Genomic DNA, 22,078 nt, shown 5'->3' with positions numbered 1-22,078 from the left:
GGGCTGAAGCTCCACTGTAGAAGGAATGCAGCTGGACACAGTTTGAATGGCCCTGGCGCGTTGCAGTGGAGTCCTGGGAGTTGTCGTTTTGCAAGGTCTTTTTGCCTCCTCTGTCAAAGTGTGCTGGTGCCTCCCTAAACTACAACTCCCAGGTTGCCACTGCACTGAGGCAAGGCTGCATTCATTATATAGAATGATTTTGTGTGTATCAGGAGCGACTTGAGAAACTGCAAGTCACTTCTGGTGTGAGAGAATTGGCCGCCTGCAAGGACGTTACCCAGGGGACGCTGGGATGTTCTACCATCCTGTGAGAGGCTTCTCTCATGTCCAGGCATGGGAAGCTGGAACTGACAAGCGGGAGCTCACCCCTTCTGGCGGATTCGAACCACTAACCTTTGAGTCAGCAGTTCAGCCGGCAAAAGGGTTTAACCCATTGCGCCAACAGGGGATGTGGCGGGGAGGGGGAGAGGCTGCTTTGTACTACTCTTACTACTACCACTACCGCTACCACCACTACTACTACTAATAATAATAATAATAATAATAACAATAATAATAATAATAATAATAATAATAATAATAATAATAATAATAATGAATGTATTACCCGCCTCTCTCTGCGACTTGCGGCGGGATACAAGACCGTTGAAACAAGAGAGAAAACACTACTAAAAGACATGCAACACAGTTACAAATGCAAGTTGGGATTCACAACCAGACTGGCCGGGTGCTGCTTACCCCAAGAGGAGCGTGCGGGCTCTCTTTTCCGCTCCGAAAGTTGGGCTGGAGTGGAGTCTTCCTTCCACGCGCGTTTCTTCTGGGGGAGGCTGTCCCTTCACCGCCCCCTTCCTGCCAGGAGCAGGCGCGGGGAAGGAGAAGAAGGAGGCAGCGGCCCTTCGGGCTTGGAGGGAGGGCGGGGGCACCCCATTCTCCCCCTCCTCCTCCTCACCCCCTCCCTCCTCCTCCCGCCCGAACTTAGACCCCCAAAACCGCGGAGGCTTCTCAGGGAGGCAAGACCCCGCGTCCTCCTCTGGCGACGTTCCTATGGCAGCCTCCCGTGACTTCCCAGGTAACTAGGTGCCCGACAAACAAACCTCTGGAGTCCCGTCCGTCCGCAGCGCCTCCTCGAGTGGGGAAAGAGCGCGGGGCTGGTCCAAAGAAGAGCCCACGCGTCGGAGGCTGGGTCTCTTTGGGAGAGAGGCGCTCCTTTGGACCACTTTCCGGGAGAAAGAAGCGCAAAGGGAGGGAGCAGAAGACTTTCTTTCCCCTCAGACTTGGGCTTCTCTTTCTCCACGCTTTCACCAGTTTTTTTTATTTATTTCCCTCTCACAGCCACCCAAGTGGGTGTGTTTTTGTAGCCAAGGAAAGGATACTGCCTCAGCTGCCTCTTCTTTGAGGAGATGTGGGGGAAAGTTGGCCGCCTCGAGTGAAAGGAAAGGAAGACCGAGGAAGGAAAGGGGAAGAGGTCGGGCTTCCCACTAATTGGGGAAGAGAGCAACACCTACGTTTTTGGGGAAAGGGTGTCCAAAAAGGGGAGCTGGGGAGAGGGTGCGCACACTCATCTAGTGTCCTAGCAGATAGAGCAAGGATCTCTTGCCTTGGTTCTCGCTTCAAGCCATGTCCTGGTCAAGTTTTGCTTTAAGTCTGGGGGATTTTACCATGAACTCAAGCTCATGTATTGTTCTTTGATTCTTGGATTATTCAAGTTGATGTTTTATTCCTTGTCTTTTGGATTATGCAAGCTCATGATTTAACCCTGCTCCTTGGAATTATGTTCATGCTTTAACCTTTGCATTGGAGATTTATCTCTGGCTTCTGGAACTCCTTTTCGCATCTTCCCCTATGAACCAGTGCATACCTTGAGGTCTTTTGGGGAGGAACTGCTCTCTCTCCCCCTGCCCTCTCAAGTATGGTTGGTGGGGATGAGGGAGAGAGCCTTCTTGGTGGTGGCCCCTCAGCTCTGGAACTCCCTCCCTAGAGAGATCAGACAGGCTCCCACTTTGTCCTCCTTCCAGAGTCAACTAAAAACCTGGATGTTCCGGTGTGCTTTTGATTAAGCAGCTCACCAGTAATTTTCCTGTCCCTACTTTAAGTTCCGCACTTTACACCGACCCTCATTTGATCTACCTCAACATATGTTATGACAGTATTTCCTGCCCAGTTTACTGGATTGTTGCACTTTCCTTGCGCTCCTGTAAAAATGTATTGCATTAATTGAATCTGTACCTCAACTATGTTCTTTTCTCTCAGCCATATTGTTTTTATATTGATTATAATTGTTTTTGTATTTGTTTTTATCTGACGCTTTTAATTGGTTAAAGTGTTTTACTTGTGTGTATTAATTGTAATTTTGGGTTTGTCCCTTGTTAGCCACCCGAGTCCCCTAGGGGAGATGGTTGGCGAGATATAAAAATAAAAGTTATTATTGTTGTTGTTGTTGTTTTATCTTACCTATTTGGATTTTTTACTCTTTTACTGTGTGTGCTCTTTCAATAAATGTTTTATTCCTACTTTTGGCTTCCTGGTGAGTACTTGGTGAACCCCAGCTGAGTTGCAACATCTAGTGTGTGTGTGCGCACACGTGCGTCGGTTGCCCATTGGCCAGGCATTCATTCTCACCAGTTCTTCTGGGGGACATCTACCTTTTAGAGCAGGCATGGGCCAACTTCAGCCTTCCCTGTGTTTTGGACTTTAACTCCCCCAATTCCTACCAGCCCATGCCTGCTGTAAGGTGAATGCACCAGACTGCCATAGCTCAGCACATGCATAGTGTAACTTTATAAGAATAATAAACTTTATTTATATCCTGCCCCATCTCCCCAGGGAACTCAACTTTACACAGACATGTTTCACTGCCAAGGATGCCAACCAGAATCTGTTCCAACAGAGTAGACTTCTTTAATCCATGGAACTGACCAAAGTGCTAGCATGTTTTTATTCAGCAATTGATTCTACTTGTGACCAGATTTAGGCCAGGAGTGTTGCTGCGTGGGAAGGAAATACTATGCCAGCTTACACGATGTGGAGTGCTGGGAATTCCACTTCAGTGGCATCTGGGAAATGCACTTCAAAAGTCCTTCTCCATTCTGTTTGGGGACTTCCCTATTAATATATTTTTATTATTATATTTATTAATACCATGCTTTATCTCCCTCTGAAGGGGACTCAAAGCAGCTTAACATAAAAGCATCAGCATACCAATTTAAAATATACAAACATTAAAACAGGATTAAATATAAATGGTATTTTAAAATTCCCAGTTAAAAATCATTAAAACATATTCAAAGTTGAAAACCAAAGCACTTCCTTAATTGATCTGAAACACTTTAATCACTTAAAGCCTGTCTAAATAAAAGGGTTTTACACTGCTACTGGAAGGACAACAAGGAGGCTTCCCTGGCAGACCATTCCAGAGTTGAGGGGCAGCCACCGGGAAGGCCTTCTCACTCGTTCCCACCAACGAAGCTTGAGATGGAGGTGAGATAGAGAAAATGGTGTCTCCTGAAGATCTCAGGACCCGGGCAGGTTCATACAAGGGGATGCGGTCAGCCAAATAGCTTGGACCTGAACCATCTAGGGCTTTAAAGATCATAACCAGCACATTGAATTGTGCCCGGAAACAGACTGGCAGCCAGTGGAGCTGCTGCTACAGGCAGGTGTCCGCTTTCTGTAGCCAGCCCCAGTGAGCAACCTGGCTGCGGCTCTTTGGACCAGGTGAAGTTTCTGAACACTCTTCAGAGGCAGCCCCACATAGAGTGTGTTATAGTAATTCAGACAGGATGTACTGTAACTAAGGCATGTACCACCATGGCCAGATCTGGCTTCAGAATGGGCGCACTTGGCACACAAGTTTTAATTGTGCAAAGGTGCAGCCACCGCCAACACCGGGGCCTCCAGATTCAATGTTGAGTCCAGGAGGGGCCCCAAACTGCGAGCTTGTGTCTTCAGGGGAAGAGTAACTCCATCCAGAACAGGCTGTCTTCCAACTGACCAGAAGTACCTCTGTCTTGTCTGGATAAAGTTTCAATTTCTTTGCCCTCATCCAGTCCATTACTGATGACAGGCACTGGTTTAGGGTCAGGACAACTTCCTAGGCATTAAGTGGAAAGGAGTAGTAGAGTTGGGTGGCATCCGCATACCCTATTTACTCGCCAAAATTAGGTTGTGCATTAGATTCATGTGATATGGTAATCCAAGTGCTGAGCCAAAGCAAAAGGGGGAGCTGCTTCAGGAACTGCACCTGGAGCTCCTCTTTGAGGGAGGCCATCTCTAATTTCATTGCCATGGCTCAATGCTATGAGATCCTGGGATTTGTAGTTTGGTGAGGCATTGGCATTTTTTGGCAGAACAGGCTCAAGGCCTTGTGAAACTACAGCCTCCATGGCCCCATATCATTGAACAAACACAATTAAAGTATATTCATTACACAGTATAGATGCATCCTGAGGATTTTTTTCCATTGCTGGAAGCTTTGGTGTTTTGATGCTTTTGTTTTTGAAGAAGGAATTCGAAGCAGGCGGCAACTGTAATGCACATCTTTTTTGGCCAGAATACAAAGAAGGCACGTTTTGCTGCAGCAAATACTTTTTTTGGTTTCAGGATTTTGAAAATTGAGGTGTGTATTAGATTCAATGCCACATTAGACTCAAGTAAATATGGCAATTTGGTGATTTGCTACTGAGTCCAATTTGGTCTAGACCAGGACTTCTTAAACTGTGGGTCCTGACAGCAAATGGGGTCTCTTTAGCTCGAAACATTTTCTACACATCACCCATTGCCTATTTTAGGGCAGTTCCAGACAGAGGAAGAGTCTGGTCGAACCACACTGGTAAGAAACCTTGCACTTTCCTGAGGGGGTGTCCAGATGCCCTGCTGAACCTTTCAGCAGGGCACCCAGACAAACAAAAAAACCCCAGAAAAGCCATAAAAATAGAAATTACTTACTTGGCCAGCATTTCCCTGCTGCCGGTCCTCTCCTGGTGCGTAGAAATGATGTGCTAGGAGAAGGGGGGGGGGGGGGGGGGGCAGGAGCAATTTTGCTTCCCCTCCCCCCCAACTTCTCCTGGCACATCTTTTCTACATGCCAGGAAAGGGCAGGCAACAGGGAAATGCCAGCCAGGTAAATACTTTTTTACTTTTTAAGGAATTTCTGGGGAGGTTGGGGAGGAAGTGGGGGCTGTCTTGGATTTTTTGGGCTTCAGGAGCCCTAAATTCCTGAGACAGCTGTGTGGTTTGGGACTGGAAGTCGCATAACGTAATCCTCGAATCCAATCTACACAGAGCCTGCACTTGAAAGACACAGGCCTTTCCAGGTCCCAAATTAATTCGCTTTTACCTGAGGCATCGTTTGGATACCTCACGTAAAAGTGCAGGTGCTTGTGCATTTTAGGGCCTGTGTGGATGCGTCCTTAAATAGTTACATGAATATATTGTGCAGTGCTTACTGTATACTCTGCAGAAGATGCTTCAGATGTACTTCATAAAAAGGAAAATCAGTCTGTTTATCAAGCCTTGCAAATGCTGACTTCTTATCAGTAAAGGTTTGGTTTTTATACTTATTTTATATACCTATAGTAATCTAAGATTATCCGGGGAGGCCCTGCTCTCACTCCCATCAACAGCACAGATGCGCCTGGCGGTGACGAGAGACAGGGCCTTCTCGGCTGTGGCCCCTCGCCTATGGAACACACTCCCAAATGAGGTAAGTTCCACTCCCTCCCTCCCTCGTGGCTTTTAGAAAAAATTAAAACCATGGTTTTGGGACCAGGCCTTCGGGCAGTAGAAGTAAATGTATGCAGCATTTCGGAAAGACAATGACTGGAACGGCGATTTGACGGACAAGACTGTTTTATTGTTTTAATGATTGTTTTATTGCTCATGGATTTATTTTTTAATTTGATTTATGTCTAATTGTAGTGTATAATTGTAATTGTTTGTACTGGCATTGATTTTTTTGCCATTACTTATGTGTAAACCGCTTTGAGTCCCCCTCGGGGTGAGAAAAGCGGTATACAAATACTGTAAATAAATAAATAAATAAAATATATATCTTGGTCATGTAAAAATTTCTCAGGCCAAAAGGGGTTCTGAGTGGAAAAGTTTAAGAAGCTCACGTCTAGATGGATCCTATTGAGATCGCATGTCCAAATCAAGATTCAGAAATCTAGATAGTAGATCCTCCCCTGTTGTCTTATACTGGTAAATCAAACTCACTATCATTTTCGTTGTCCCCACCCCCCACACCCATCCATCTGTATACAGTGAAGGTGCATCCACCTTGTAGAATGAATGCAGCATGACCCCATTTTAACTGCTACGGTTCAAGGCTATTGAGTACTGGGAATTGGAGGTACCAGTATCATTTGGCAGAGAAGTCTCAAGACATTATGAAACAGCTACCACGATTCCATAACATTGATCCATGGTAGTTCAAGTGGTGTCAAACAGCATTCATTTTTCAGTTTAGATTCACTGTAGGCTTCATCAAGACTTTGTGTTTGTCTGCCTTCTCTCTTGCTAGATGCACCCTAGGAATGGCTTGTTTTGTTTTCTCCATTAAGCAATCGCCTTCCTTTTTTTCTGGGTGTTTTCTTCATTTCCCATGCTTCATTTTGAAAAAACAAAAACAAACCACTTTTATTTGGATTCCACTTTAGAAACACATTTTGGAAAAAGCTGTCAAGTGGCCTCTAAAAGTTACTTATGGAAGGCTCAATTTACCCAGTTGTTTCAGTTGTGTGCCACTTTCACTGCCATGGCTGAATGCTTTTTGGCAGAGATTGTCCAAGACTATAAAGCTCCCATGATTCCATAACACTGAGAAATGGTTGTCAAACTACATTAATGCTGCAATGTAGGAATGAATATTGTTTTTCCATCAATAACAAGCATTATGCTGCAGTGTAAATGTTCGCTGAAGTGCCCATGATTCCACTATAACAGCCATGGCTGTTATAGTAGTGTCACACTGCCTGAATTCTATGCTTCATTGTCAAACCCATTTTCACTGAGGGCCACATCAGCCTTATTGGCTGTCTTCAAAGGGCAGTTTGTAATTGTAAAACTGTATAAATGTAACTATATTGACCTTGGATAGAAAGCCTCGCGTTAAATGATGTAGAGGAATAAATTCAGTTCATGGCCCTTGTATTTGAGGCGTGTGGTATAGATACACCCTTGGTTAGCAGTAGGACTCAAGAAGGTAAAATATAGGGGCACTTCCCTGGCTTCCAGAGGGATTTTCCTATCACAATGTCAAGAGTAACAGTTCTTTTTCCCAGGACTCACTTTGGGTGAATCTACATTGATGGGGAAGTGTGCATATGTACAAATCTATGCTTGCCTCTGTGAGAGTGAGCTCTTTTTTTCTAGGGTAGTTGTTCCCAAATGTTGGTTATCCAGATGTTCTGGATATCAGCTTCTACAAGTTCTGACTACTAGCCAAGCTTGCTGGCCCCAAACCTCTGGAGGAACAAAATTTGGGAACCTCTGTGTAGAGATGCATCTACACTGGGAAATGAATACAACTTGACACAACCATGGCTCAATACTCTGGAATCCTGGGAGTTGTATCTTAATGAGGCCTCAGCACTCTATGGCAGAGATGGCTAAGCACTTTGGAAAACTACAGCTCCCAAAATTCCATGGCATGGAGCGGTGGCAGTTAAAGTGATGGAAAAGTGGGATTTGTCATTTGGGGAGGCACTGGAACTCATTGGCAGAGAAGGCTGAGGGCCTTGTAAAACTACCACTCCCATTATTCCATATCATCCTTTGGAAACTATTGGCAGAATGTGCAACTCAGTTCTGGTTTACTGTATTCACAACAGAAGGCAGACTCACTGACTTCCCAATCGTAATACGAGTACTTGAGTAGTATAACTCTGTGTGTCTCCTCAAAAGTAAAAGCCGCTGAGTAAGACTTACCTTGTAAGCCCCTGGTGGCGCAGTGGATTAAACTGCTGAACTTGCTGACCGAAAAGTCAGTGATTCAAATCTGGGGAGCAGAGTGAGCTCCCGCTGTTAGGCCCAGCTTCTGCCAACCTAACAGTTCGAAAACATGCAAATGTGAGTAGAGCAATAGGTACCATTTCGGCAGGAAGAGCGCTCCATGCAGTCATGCTAGCCACATGACTTAGAAGGCATCTATGGACAACGTTGACTCTTCAGCTTAGAAATGGCGATGAGCACCACCACCCTGTCCCCCACCCCCAGAGTCGGACATGACTAGACTTAATGTCAAGCAAAAAGACTTACCTTAAGGCAAGCTATATTCCTGACAACTTCACTATGACTTCTGTAGTGGTTTAAGTGCAGATATGAAGCTTTTTAGTAAAAAAAAAAAAGCCAGATATTATTTTTTTTACATTTGCACAGCTATCAAAAAGCACAGGAGCTGTAGTAGGGAATGGCAATCCTATAGGGAATAGGTGCACCGAGAGCATTGCAGAAATTGGTGGTTTAGAGCATCTTGTGCGGAAGCGTGAAATCTGAAAGCCTGCCTTAATGAATGCTCTGGGAAAGAGAGAAAGAAATTTGTTCTCTTGGAATTTCTCATAAAATGGAACTGTTGGAGGAGGTGAAAGGGTTTTGGCACAAAAGATGTGCATCGTGAATTCTATGTAACTAAGGAAAATTTGCTGAAATGGGTGAGGGGAATACAGTAATTATATCCCTTTGTGAAAATGATATGGGCCGTTTTCCAAATATGTAAAACATGATAATCTTCAAGGCACCAGAAAATTCTTTTTTTCCACTGAAACCCTCTAAAACTCAACAGAAATTGTTCACAGTAGTTTGTGTACAAACGTTAGATTATGTCACATTCAGATAAAAGTGCTAATTGCTTTTACTTAAAAAAATGTGGGTCGAGATTATAATAAAGTACTGTGGCTCTTAGATACCAAAATTCATAGATATTCAAATTCCATTGTATAGAGTAGCAAAGTAAAACAGTGTCCCTTGTATCAAATGGCAAAATCTAGGTTTGCTTTTTGAATTTTGTTTTGGGTGTGAGACTGTAGGTGGGAAATTAATGGAGGCAGAATATGAAGGGCGTACTGTGCTGTTGTTGACAGCTGACATTTATTTTAATTGTCTTACCAAAATGAGATCCTTATTCAACAATTGACACTATAACTGTGTTATTTATCCTACAAGTCCCGTAGTGGTCAAGCTATCAGAATGAAATCTGGCACAACACATATCCCTCGTTTCAGAAACAAATATTTGTTTGATCTCTATCTTTCATAATAAACCATTGTATCATTGTATCAGAATGAATGCTGGAATGCCTATTTGTGACAATGTGTAGGATTTCATGACACCTGGAAAGTTGCATAATATACTCACTTGCAGGCATTGTATCAAAATGAAAGATGATGGCATGGTCAGAATGATATTTTTTCAGTTTGAAGCATGAACCTCAACTCAGTCGCGCCTTTGTTTTCAGGCAAAGAAAAGCGTAAAATAGTAGAATGCAATGATGATTCAGTACAGATTTAAATGGATGTCTGCCAAGGGCTCAATGGAGAAAGCTATCCTCTTGGCATTTATAATGAGTAGCAGCACTTCTGGGTACCTGAGAATCAGTATATTAATCCACAGAATGCCTTGGAGCAACTTTTCATCAGGGGCATTATAGGAAAGGAAAAAGGCAGGTTCCCACACAGCTGCATCAAACAGAGTTTCAAGATTACATACACATTCAAACACACACTCACGCACCAGGACAGTCAACTGCAGTTGATCTGGCTGAAATGCTGGCAGCTGCCAAAGGATGCCAACCGCTAAAAAACATTTCTCTTTGAGAATGAGATATTACAAGTGGATTTACATAACAGTCTAAAACATTTGAAATACAAGCAGTCCCCAAGTTACGAACAAGATAGGTTCTGTAGGTTTGTTCTTAAGTTCAATTTGTATGTAAGTCAGAAAAGGTACTCTTTAAAGCAGTGGTTCCCAACCTTTGGTCCTCCAGGTGTTTTGGACTTCAACTCCCAGAAATCCCAGCCAGCTTACCAGCTTAAGAACTGTGGGAGCTGAAGTCCAAAACACCTGGAGGACCAAAGGTTTGGAAACACTGTTTTAAAGTGTAACTCCAGCTATACACATATATAGAGAAGGGCGGGGGGGATACCATGACTTAAGAGTTTAATTATTATTTATTTATGTATTTATTTCGGGCATTTATATCTAGTCCTTCTCAACCCCCAAGTGGAATCTCAGAGTGGCTTACAACTGGCAACCATTAGATGCCATCAAACAAACAATAGCAACACAACAATTTAACCTTAAGTAAACAAGATCATAAAATACATTAAAATATTGACCATTAAAATATTAAACAACCAAGCCTAAGTTCCCAAATTCAAATCATAATCCAAAGTTCCAGTCTGGGGTCTATTAATTAATTCCATGACCAAGCTCTTGACTCAAAATATTCTTATCTCAAAACCAATTTTCCCATTGAAATGCTATTAATCCTCGAAAAACCCTACAATTTTTTGTTACGTGTTTTTAAATAATAAAATGTATTTCATAAATAACAAATAATGTATAAATGCACATTCACGTGGAACAACAGAAAAAGATAGCTCAACTTTAAAATGATAGAAGCACAAAGTTGTGGTAAGGAAGCACAAAGTAAAGAGGCAGAAGCATCATTTTCTTCATACTGTACTCATTTCAGCCTCCCTCCCTCTCTTGCTGCCTCCCCTCTCTCTCTTCATGTAACCAAACATACCAAGAATAAAAAACACACAAAATCAACTAACCTACAGTTCCTCAAAGCAGACGAGGGCAAAACAGACAGCAATCTCCCAAAGCGGACAAGAGCATGAAGCACGGAGGCATGAGGCACGGGGGCCACTCCCTTGAAGCCCTAAAGCCCTGTACTGTCACGCTAGCACTCTCTCTGTTGCTAGCTCTCAACTCAATATGCTGCTCGTATGTCAAAGTGAAACCTGGGATGCACAATGCTCTTAACTCAAAACAGTATTCCATTGGGACACTCATAAGTCAAGGTTCCACTGTTTAAGCTTTAGATAGCATAGGGGCAAGTTAACAGCCCTGTGGTATTTGTTTTGCTGCCTGTGCCCCTGTTTGGAAGATTTCACCTCACTTTCTGAAAAAATGACTTGTTGTGGAAACAAGGATTGGTGATAAAGCATAAATGGAGACAGTTTTTCCCATGATAACTTTTCCAGGAATGAATTTCCTTTCTGAGGGGTAGATTTTTCTCACTTCCTGTTGTTTCACCCTCATTCTTAACTACGAGTCATTTGCAAGTCGGATGTATTTAACTTTAACTGCCTATATGAACCCCAACCCTCTTCCCCTTCTTTTGGGTGTCAAGGAAAAATGCTCATAATGTGACACAAGTCCCTTAAAAATTAAAATAATGAGATGAAATAGAGTGAAACCTGGTGTGCATGTTCACAGCAACATCCTACATTGCAAGTAGAAGCTCAGATGCAACTCCCATATATTTTTAAAATAGTGTACAAAATACCCCAGAACTGACTTAAAAGATCAAGAAATCATAATGAAACATGACCCATGTATGTGCAAGTATGGACACACAAACTACGAATTTCCATTCACCGCTCTCTGACATAGCCTTGTTTTCAGGGTTGGAAGAAGTAAAAACCTAAAATACACACTATATCTTCCTTGCAGATTTAAGTTTCCAGATAAACATCATTGCACCATGATCTATCAGTGTTTATTAGTGCTGAAGTGCTGTTCTCTATGAAAATGGGAACAACTTCTTCCTTTCACATAGTCCCTGTTCTATTCAGTAGATCACTAAATTGCATAGCTAAAATTACATTGCAGGCAAACAAAGTAAAAGAGCCAACTAATGGCAATGCAGCCAGAGGTCCTCTCTATCTAGATGTTTAATGGCTACAGCTTGGGGACAGAAATTTTATGCCACAACATCCCCACACCACCACATGGATTCACTGAATATTGCGGCAGCACCACTAGCTATTTATCGCACGGAAATGCTGAAATGACAGTGTTTGGCACCAAATCATCAGTTTCCTCTGTGAACTAAAAGGTATGCTCAAGTAACAGAAACCTCAAATGTGTCACTAGTATGCAACAACATTGTCTGATAAGCAGCACAATTATGTGCTGTTAAACAGCTGCAAATGCTCACCCAACCCTCATGCAATAATGCTCATGATGTTTATGCTCAGCATATAGTTTATACATTACATAATAAATATACTTTTCATCACAAGGAGCCTGCAGAATTTCTGAAACAGCTTTACTCATTATAATTTCTTGCCTTTCTTATTTTTTCTATATAATTCAGCAACAAATCAAGAAAACCAATTTGAGTTTGGTTTTTTTAAAAAAAACACAAAACACCTGAAGAAATATTATACTAATGCCTTCCAAAAGATAATATTACTCACAGTCCTGGATAAGAAAATTAGACTTTGCACCTGGCAAAGACCTGAGATGGATTCTGGGTTATTATGGCGCCACGGCAGAGAAGGCACTGCCTTTTGTAGCTTTTGGTCCAGAACCCCATGGGTGCATGAACACTTGGAACAGCATGTCCCCAGAGGATGGAAATCACATCACTGAATGATGCAGTTACTCTATGTTGAAAGTAAATGTATAAATCATCTTGTAAACTTGTAGCATTGCCAGCATTCTGCTTCCTCCTCCCTTCAAACTATTTGAAAGAAAACTGATGTGATTTAACCAAACATGTATTAAGGAATTGTGAAATAAAGCAAACTAAATGAAATACAGGTTACTAACTACCTTATTTGTTCTACATGCACAGTAATTAGTGATAAGCTGATGCTGATTTTATGTCTAATTTCCCAAGTCCTTTAATGCAGTATTTTGGTTGGACAAATTCCAGAAGCAGAGGCCCCTTTATCTGGAGCAGGATGAATGCAAGTGTGAGTGAGAGAAGGAGGCTGTAGCAGGCAGAAGGGAAGGCAAAAGAGGGAAGGAGGAAGGGTAGGAAGAGAACGAGCCACTGGCTGTGAGAGAAGGGGGAAAAGGAAGGAGGCATATGGGTTCAGTGAGGGCACATAGGAGACCAGTGCTCTGAAAAAGGAAAACAGAGAAGCACAATATTGACTTCATATCAGTCTCCTTCGTCCCCTCTCTCCCCTGTCACTCCATCTCTACATCCTCCAGCATTTTGGGACTATATGTGTCTAAACGAGATCTGACTATGGTCAAGAAGGCAAAAAGTTATTAATATGGGAGGACACACAAGCCAGAGACCCTTCCAGACAGGCCCTATATCCCCTGATCTGATCCCAGGTTTTCTGCTTATCCCAGATTATCTGGCAGTGTGGACTCATAAAATCCAGTTTAAAGCAGAAAACCTGGGATCAGATCCTGGGATATCAGGCCTGTCTAGAAGGGCCCTAGAAGAAGATGCAATGGTTTGCTTTTGCCTGGCTTACTGGGAAGCCTCTTCTCTGTTGGCTTAATTGAATGCAAACTACTTTAGTGTTTTAGACTCAGTTTCCAGCACTTAAGGTAAGCTGAACAGGAAAAAGTAAAGTGGGAGAAAGAGCATGAAACTGAGATGTTTTAAAGGCAGCTGGAAAATAGAATGGCAGAGAAATAACTGGGACTGTGCCTACCATATTGGGACAATTGGAGATATGTTTCCTCTTAAACCAGGGGTGGTGTCTGACACCACTTGAACTGCAATGGCTCAATGCTATGGAATGCTGGGAGTTGTAGTTTTACAAAGCCTTATCTGCTAAAGAGTGCTGGTGCTTCAGCAAAATACAATTGTCTGGATCCCATAGTGTTGAGCCACAGCAATTTAAATGGTGTCAAATTGCATTAATTCTACAGGGTAAATGCACCACAGGAAACGTGCTGATTTTGACTTTGGATACAGCCGCATGTACTAGAACAAGGTTGCATTAGACAAAGGCACCTGCATGAAAGGTTGGGGTGTCTGGGAGAACACACCTAAAGGTGGAGGACAGGAAGAGAGCACAGATCTTCCGTTGCCTGAGCAAAAAGACCCACAGGGGTCAAAACTGAATCTTGAAGAAAGTTTGAAAACTATTTTTGGTCTTAAAATGCCTTCTAGCAGGCCAGGAAGGCCCCAAAAATGCCTCTGGGTCTCATATATGGCATAGTATAGTAGCAAAGCTGTTATTGGGGGGGGGGGGTGAATGTAAAATGAGAATCGATGCGATATTAAAAAATAAGGTTGTAAGGGATGGAAGGATACAGGTATGAAGGGAGGAGAGGTTATAACATCGCATAAATGAAATACTTGTGAGGAAGAAAAAAAAGCCTTCTCATCCTGGTCACTGGATCAACAATGGGGAAAGGTGAACTGTGGAACCCCCTGCTACCAGAAAAATACTGTGGCAAATAATTCCTTTCTTGTTTTCAAATAACCTGCATATTTATAAATATGTTAATAATAGTAAATTGGGTGTGCCGAACTCCACCTCCATCTTCCATCATTTTTATGACTGGTGGTCTCACTCATTTTTCATCTTTCTGAAGTGCTTCCTGGGGATGAGAATGCTTGTTAAGAGAGGTCATTAACAGTCCTTAGGAAATGTTCCCTCTGACTTCTGCTCAATTATACTAGCTCAGAGGGACATTATAAACCACATAAAATCTTGTGCCAGTAATAGGCTTAAAGTCTAATACTTTTTTCAAGAATTCACAATCAAGCCCTTCTATATTAGACCAAAACACTATCCAGTCCAACATCCTGATGCTCAGAGTAGCCAACTAGATGTGAATAGGGCAATAGTGGTCTCATGAGATTGTTTTCTATTCAGAGCTTAGATGTGGAAAGAGAATGCATTTTTGATAAGCATTTATGTGGAATGGTTTTGTGTGGAGACCTGCAATAAACACAGTCATTGGAAGGAGACTAAGGGTATATCTGCACTACACAGTTATTCAACTACAATGGAGCTCCCAGTGGCACAATGGGTTAAACCCTTGTGCTGGCAGGACTGATGACTGACAGGTCAGAGAGGTTCAATCCAGGGAGAGTGGATTGAGTTCCTTCTGACAGCTCCATCTCCCCATGCGGGAAAATGAGAGAAGGATGGTAAAACATCAAAACATACGGGCATCCCCTGGGCAACGTCCTTGCAGACGGCCAATTCTCTCACACCATAAGCGACTTGCTGTTTCTCAAGTCACTCCTGAGACCAAAAAAAGCAAAACAAAAAACTTCAACTACAGCTTTAACTATTATGGCTGCCTCCTAGGAAATATCCTGGGATATGTAATTTATGATTGCAAACTTCTGATAGAAAAGATCTAATAAACTTCTACTAAGCATTTTAAGCACTGCATCAAACTACAAATCCCAAGTTTTTGCAAAATGTAGCCATAACAGTTAAAGTACTATGCAACTAGTTAAACTGGTATAGTGCAGATAGATGGGGATTGGAAATTTAGAATTATTCCAACAGCCTTTGATTTTAGTTTAATATCAGATGCTGAGAACTTCATAAATGAAAGCATTGTCAGCTGTCATTCCGGGATTGGGATTCAGTGCCTTAAATGTGTTGATATATTTTACAAATGTTCTTGTATAATGGAAATTATATATTCATAGTACACGGCGTTCTTCATATAGCAGAAATTAGCAATGTATTATCATGAATGTGTAGGTATTGGTGTGCTCCAAAACTCAGCTAAAGTTAGCTCAGTATTGGCACTTTCTAGTACTACTGAACATTTGCAGTATTTTATATTTCAGAAAATGCAACTGAGGAATAATCATATGCCCTCACTACATAAAGATGCATTTCATCTTTATTTCTTTCATTTACCACCTTTGGTTTGCAAACATACATAACAAGACAGAAAGAACTCTTAATAGAATTGGTTAATTTCAAGGGAAACAACATTGGTAAGTGACAAAATCTCATCTTCATTTGTATCACTATATTTTACCAATGTGTAAATGTCAATAATTGTTCCTGACATTTATTGCTGCATTGCAAAAAACACACAAAGAGGTAGCCATAAATAACTCAGCTATTCATTCATTCATGTCTTACTTTTCTCTTCTTACAGGACACAATGTGGCAAAGTTACAAACAATAAAAAGGGTACAGCTTCAAAAATCTGTTCACATTTTTAAAAAACAGTTAAAGAATAATTTGGTTAGTAAAACAAAGTTCAAACAATTAAAACACAAGCCCATTAAAAGCCTTGCTGGTACAGAGAGAAATGTACAGTACTCCACTTTGACAATCAAAATGAAATGCACAGATATAGGATGGGTGACACGGGAAAAAACCAGGGAAAACTACAAATATCTAGGGAAAAAAAAGAGACTCCTTGCCCATCGCAAAGCCCCTTATATTAAAAGAGAATGACACCACTTTAAAACCTCTTCTTTCCATAGGATAAAATTGCCCTGCCCCATATGATAAAGGAAACTGATAGGAGTGGGCAATTAAACAGAATGGAAATTTTTTGATAGCTCCCATCCCACCTGCTTTTCAGCTGGAACCATGGGAGTTTTACTTACTTACTTACTTACTTACTTACTTGGGCGATCCTTCGTAGTCCGAGGATGATGGTCCTCCAAGTTCGGTGTCCTGGCAGTGGGTTCGTAGGTGACTGTGGAGTCCTATTCTTGATCTGCATCTTCTTCCACAGTGAGGGCATTGGCTTCCAGTTGGAAGGCGGTCTCGGACGGGGTTGGCTTGACATGCCTTCCTCTTGGCATGTTTCTCTCTTTCACCCTCCATTCGTGCCTCTCCAAATTCTGCAGCACTGCTGGTCACAGCTGACCTCCAGCTGGAGCGCTCAAGGGCCAGGGCTTCCCAGTTCTCAGTGTCTATGCCAGAGTTTTTAAGGTTGGCTTTGAGCCCATCTTTAAATTTCTTTTCCTGCCCACCAACATTCCGTTTTCCATTCTTGAGTTCGGAGTAGAGAAGCAGCTTTGGGAGATGGTGGTTGGGCATCCGGACAACATGGCCGGTCCAGCGGAGTTGATGGTGGAGGACCATTGCTTCAATGCTGGTGGTCTTTGCTTCTTCCAGCACCCTGACATTTGTCTGCTTGTCTTCCCAAGAGATTTGCAGGATTTTCCAGAGGCAGCGCTGATGGAATAATTCCGGGAGTTACATGTGACGTCTGTAGACAGTCCACGTTTTGCAGGCATATAGCAGGGTTGGGAGGACAATAGCTTTATAAACAACCACCTTGGTATCCCTACGGATGTCCCGGTCCTCAAACACTCTCTGCTTCAATCTGAAAAATGCTGCACTCACAGAGCTCAGGCGGTGTTGTATTTTGGTGTCGATGTTGACTTTGGTGGAGAGGTGGCTGCCCAGGTAACAGAAATTATCAACATTTTCTAATGTTACACCATTAAGCTGTATCGCTGGCATTGGAGAGGGGTTGGCTGGTGTCTGCTGGAACAGCACTTTGGTTTTCTCGATGTTCAATAACAGGCCAAGCTTCTTATATGCTTCTGCGAAGGTGTTTAGAGTGGCTTGTAGATCTTCTTCTGAATGTGCACAGACGACGTTGTCATCAGCATACTGGAGTTCTATAACAGATCTATAACCATGGGAGTAAAGCATGATAGGAGGTAGGAGCTCTGAACATGATTGCTGGCCCTTGTTTAGAGTCCCCACCTTTCAGGACATTTCTGCCTCTTTTCAACCCTGGAAGTAGTTTAACATAATGTGATAAGTTCCATGCCTCTCCATGCTTGAAAAGAGGCTGAAGGGTCCTACGACTGGGAAATTTCTCAGTGTGATGATGAGATCCCTGAACGTGATTGCTGGAGTTACCTCCTTTCAAGACACTTCTTCAACCACAGAGGGCTATGCATGATGGCCGGGAGTAGTATAATGTCATGTGATGAGCTCCGTGCCCCTCCATGCTTAAAAAGAGGTTGAAATGTCCAATGCCAGGGAAATTTTTCAATGTGAAGAGATCCTACAACACAATACACAATGGATTCAAATTGGGGGGGGGGGGGCGATTCCACCTAAACATTAGAAAAAACTTCCTGATGGTAAGCTGTTCGGCTGTGAAATATGTGTATGTTGCCTCCAGGGACAGTGGGGGAGTTTCCTTCTCTGGAGGTTTGTAAGCAAAGGTTGGATGGCCAGGGGTGCTTTGACTGTGTGTTATGACATGGCAGAAGATCGGACTGAATGTCCCTTGTAGTCTCGTCCATCTTTGTGATTCTATAATTCTAAACATCAATTGTAAGCGAAAAGCTGGCGTCACCCTGAGGAGAGTGAGTAGGCTGAAGCCTGTTAAGGTAAGTTTTGCCTCCGTGAGAGAACTCATCCATCTGTGTGAGGAGTCTATATAAGAGAAGCCTTGTGTGAGGGATCTTTAGTATATAAAACCTGCTGTGTGTATAAAGCTACTATGTATTTGTTTATTCGTGTTGTGAAAACCTTGCTATTGTAAATAGTGCAACTATATTGTTTTGCTACAAAGAAAAGCCTCCTTTGGAAGATATAACATTGGCCTGTGTCTTTTTGTTCTTTTATCACTTTGGGCTACTGGCGCTGGCTCACGCTGCTGCTGCGAAGTTGCTCTGCTGTGCATTTATGGGGAGGGTCTTTTGTTATTAAGTCCACTCGCCCAACAACTTACACATGAGTACATACAACAGGTTGCGTTTTAACAATAGTTAAAGCAATTATTTATTGAAGGCTGTTGTACACTAAGAAATGACAGGCTTTTTTTCCACAGTAAGTTGCAAATGCCAAGCAGGTTTTCACATTTACCACACTATTCAGAAGATTAGAAGGCTTCTGTTCATAAATGAGGGGGGAAAGCATTAGTAACTAAAAGCATCTACTATTCTTACTATTTTAATTTAAAAGCTAAAGCAATCTTTTATAATTCTATGTCAGTTGAAAGAAACCAGGAAACAAAATTCAGACTTATCAGCAGACTCTTTTAAATTTTAATGGCTCCAGAAAAGTAGGAATAGCAGCATGTGGGAGGAATTAATTGTTCTCCCCAACTCAGATACGCATTTCCAAAAAGGAAATGGGTAGTTGTTGTAATATGCTGGCACGGGGCAAACATTTTTGACAACTAAATTAGGGTCCTAGGAAATAAACTCCATCAATTATGCTTTATGATATGAAAGGACTCTAAGTGGCTGACTTTGTATCGCAGAAACTCACATTTAAAATGTCTTGAGTTTGTAAATGTGGACAAAGCATATTTGGCTCTGTTTTTATCTACAGATCAGCTTGACGGCCATCACCTTCAGGAGTCAATACCTTCATAACGTCAGCTGATCAACAAAGGAATCATGCATACTTAGAGTGACACGGGCATTATAAGTGTTCATTTGCCAACAACATAGGAAAAGAACAAGTGTAGATGGCAAGCTGCAGGTAAGTATGCATCAAGCACTGGTAATTTGCATAATGCTTTACAGGCCATTAATTGTCCCTAGCTCTGAAACAGTTCAATGAGCTATTATCCTAGTTAAGACAACTTGGATTCTGGGACTAAGGTTGTGTCTACACCTACAGGATAAATCCAGTGTGAAAGTCTTTAGATCTGTCCTGATGCAGCCTGGGAGCATCCTTGGAGCTGTCCAGACCAAAGATACATCTTTGCTATAATAACCACTGGTCACATGGTTCAGTGCCAAAAATGACATCTCCAGAAATGTGACATCACCAACAAGCCTTTGGGAGGGACCTGATGACTACAATGACCACTGATCCCATGGTTCAATGCCAGAAATAATATCATCAGAAATGTGACACCACTAACAGGCCTCTGGAGGGACCTACTTGTTGGCAGCAACATAGCAGTTGGTTCATTGGTGATTTGGACAATGGATTGGGTTAGATCCAGCTGTCCACATCTCCAAAACTGCAGGATCACCAGTGCTTCCAGGAAGCTCTGGAGTAAAGCTCATGTTCTGAAGACACGGGTTAACATCTAAATGCAACATTTGTACTTTGAATCCAGCCATGCATCATGTGGATTCCTGCAAAAGCAGAGTGTAGAGAATTATGCTGTAAAATGTATATTTCACAATAAAATATATGCATAAATGCATGTGGAATTTTGTGTTTTAGGACTAACTCATAAAATGTGTAGGCATCTTTGTGCATTTTTTAAAAAATGCAGATTAATGCAGGAATGGATCAGATTAGATTTATGAATAAGCATGTAAAATGATAGAAGGGTATTTAATAGTGATTTTCTGTTTAGATATTTTCAATTATGTTTTTAAATCTCTTTCAAAATGTTTTGAACTGCAGTATGTGCTTTTTAACATATTTTTTTATTTTTTAATATTTGTAAGAGATTAGCTAAGTTTTTTTATTTTTACATTATTATTAGTCACTTTGAGGCATCAGCACTATAGAATTAATGTAGTTTGACACCACTGTAACTGCCATGACTCAGTGATGACAACAACAACAACAACTTATTTATATTCCGCCCTATCTTAGGGCAGATTCCAGCATATACAAAGACACAAGGCAAACAAGGCAGTGCCTCAAAACAATGAAACACAGACACACAGATAAAGGATTCTCCTTTCATCTCTGGCTCTAGGGGTGGTACTAATCCAAAGTTATGTGGCCGGCATGACTGCAGGGAGCACCATTTACCTTCCTGCAGAAGAGGTACCTATTCATCTACTCACATTTGCATGTTTTCGAACTGCTAAGTTGGCAGGAGTTGGGGCTAACAGCAGGAGCTCACCCGCCAAATTCAAGCCGCCAAATAAAGACAAAGCCGCAAGTGGTTCTCAACCTGTGGGTCCCCTGATGTTTTGGTCTTCAACTCCCAGAAATCCTAGCAGCTGGTAAACTGGCTGGGATTTCTGGGAGTTGTAGGCCAAAACACCTGGGGACCCACAGGTTGAGAACCACTGGACTAGATGGAGGTCAACAGACTCTTTTTTTTTATTGATAGCAGTTTTCTTTCTTTCTTGTGCTTTTTGTTATATTGTTATATGTTTCCTACTTTCCTATTACACCATTGTTCTCCCACTTTACATGTACAAGGTTTTTTTCTGTTTTGATAGTATTTTTGTGCTTTTTGTTACATTGTTATGTTTCCTTCTTTTCTATTACACCATTGTTCTCCCACTTTATATGTACAAGGTTTTTTCTTTCTTTCTCCTCTTCTTTTTCTTTTGACCTCTCAATCCCTAATCTCCCCTTTCTACCCTTAATAAAAATAAATTTGAAAAGGGAAAATATTCTGCATGGCAGTTGTTATCTCTAGAGATCAAAATAAATGGCTGTATGCTTGTACATGATAATAACTAACTTAACAAGTTTCAGTAATAAAATCTGAACCCTGAAAAAAGTATTCTACATTAAAATTATTTCAGTGTGACTTCTTTATTAAGAAATGTTGGACCTGATGAAGTCATAAATTCATAAATGACTTTTCATGTCAAAAAGCTAGGAAAGGGATTTTCCTCCTACAAAATGTACCACGCTTAAAATGAAGTGGGTGAAATGTTGATGAATTTTGTATGCTGAAAACCAACTTCAATATTTTATACAGATTTAGTAAATGGAGTTATTCATATTTTGATATTAATAACCAAGGATTACAAAGCAATATGAGGTTTTTATTATCATTATGATTAATAATAATAATATTAATCTCAACATCATAGAAACAGTTAAGCCCCCCGCCAACAACAAGGCGGCACACAATGGGGGGATGATGATAATAATACTTTATTTATAACCCTCCCTCTCTCCCCAAAGGGACTAAGGGCGGTTTACAGAAATAACAAAAATGGCAAACATTCAATGCCAGTAAAAAGGCAAACAACAATCAAGCCAAAACATAAAATCAAATAACTCAATATTACTTATAAACAACTGAAGTAAAAGTTAAACTAAATATACATTATAAGTACAAGGAATCAGACCAATTAAAATACTATACATTAAAAGCACAATATAATATATTAAACTCAGACATAAATGAATATGAGCTAGACCTTTATTTTGATTTGGCAGAATTACATGTTCCACAGTCCTGGGCTTTTCCCTTTACTACTCTTCTACTCCACTACTTTTTAATTTATCGTGTTTAC

At 41.5% G+C, this 22,078-nt stretch overlaps 1 protein-coding gene and 1 long non-coding RNA gene across 3 annotated transcripts in view; one reads left to right on the top strand and one right to left on the bottom strand.

Moving 5' to 3' along the window:
* The window catches only part of GLIS3 (GLIS family zinc finger 3), a 204,245-nt gene extending 202,771 nt beyond the window's left edge, over positions 1-1,474 (bottom strand). The window contains exon 1 of one of the 2 annotated variants that reach the window (XM_067464418.1): positions 1,095-1,474. The gene's annotated coding sequence lies outside the window, so the exon portion shown is untranslated. Of the gene's footprint in view, positions 1-738; positions 894-1,094 lie in introns of those variants that run through there. The other variant, XM_060762272.2, reaches the window with a different exon arrangement.
* Positions 1,006-20,061, top strand: LOC132766459 (uncharacterized). The gene is made up of 2 exons (XR_009630486.2): positions 1,006-1,069; positions 19,230-20,061. It is a non-coding gene; the product is annotated as an uncharacterized lncRNA (long non-coding RNA).
* The last annotated feature ends 2,017 nt before the right edge of the window (positions 20,062-22,078 follow it).

Source organism: Anolis sagrei, chromosome 2, assembly GCF_037176765.1.
Source record: "Anolis sagrei isolate rAnoSag1 chromosome 2, rAnoSag1.mat, whole genome shotgun sequence".
Lineage (NCBI taxonomy): Eukaryota > Metazoa > Chordata > Lepidosauria > Squamata > Dactyloidae > Anolis > Anolis sagrei.
The sequence above is the reverse complement of the archived record's forward strand: the minus strand, read 5'-3'. Positions and strand labels throughout refer to the sequence as shown.